Genomic DNA, 876 nt, shown 5'->3' with positions numbered 1-876 from the left:
GGAAGGCTTGGTGTTGGTTCAGTCAACAAACCCTCGCTGAGCACGAATGTTAGGGCCTGGGCCTCCACCCGACACCCCAGCTTCTTTGTCAGGACACTGTGAAGCGAGCACTTCCAGCCTCACTTTACAGATGAAGAAACTGTGCCAGGGGAGCAACATGGCTTGCCCAAGGCGGAGTGTGTGCCTAGCGAGGGGTAGGGCCAGGACCCCGAGCCTCCCCTCCGGGTGGAGCGCTCCTCCCACGCTGACTCAGCCACAAAGCCAGCAGACTGCCAGCAGAACACCTGGCAGGCTCTGTCCATTCCAGTTTCATCTAGGACATTCACTTTGTTCTGCAAGAATGGAGCCACAGGTGTGACAACCTTACAGGGACAGCAAGACACTGAGACCCTGCCACCTTCAGCTGCCCACTCCTGCAGACTCTGCCTCCGGCAAGTTTCCGACGCAGAAGGCGTGGTGCCAGTGGGGAGAGGAGGAAAGTGAAGTGACTGGTTCCCCTCAGCTCTTCTCTGCCCTGCCGGATACCAATCTGCTTTGAAAACTATCCAACGAATAACAACTTCAAGTGAATTCTGCATGCTGCTGCACTGAGGTTTAGGATAACTTAAACTAAGGGTTAGATAACCCACAATTCATTAAGAGGTACAGTCAACACACTGATAAAATGTCATGCAAACATTTATACGAACATTCTGTCATTAGTGTATTAAAATCGGAGACTTGTTAAAAAGAAATTCGACCCAAGACTGTATGAGAGAAAGCACCCCCTTCACAGGAGACCCGTGTACGGCTTGTGACCCACACAGCCAGTACTTAATGTGGGAATCCTGGCAGGGTGCCACTGTGACTCTCCAATGGCCCCGGGCCCTCTACACC

General features: G+C 52.6%; 1 protein-coding gene across 2 annotated transcripts in view; it reads right to left on the bottom strand.

Annotated features, from left to right (window-relative positions):
• Positions 1–876, bottom strand: part of SYAP1 (synapse associated protein 1) — a 27,799-nt gene that overhangs the window by 13,333 nt on the left and 13,590 nt on the right. The window lies entirely within an intron of this gene.

The sequence above is a fragment of the Pteropus vampyrus genome, unplaced genomic scaffold (genome assembly GCF_000151845.1).
Source record: "Pteropus vampyrus isolate Shadow unplaced genomic scaffold, Pvam_2.0 Scaffold81, whole genome shotgun sequence".
Taxonomy (NCBI): Eukaryota; Metazoa; Chordata; class Mammalia; order Chiroptera; family Pteropodidae; genus Pteropus; species Pteropus vampyrus.
The sequence above is the reverse complement of the archived record's forward strand: the minus strand, read 5'-3'. Positions and strand labels throughout refer to the sequence as shown.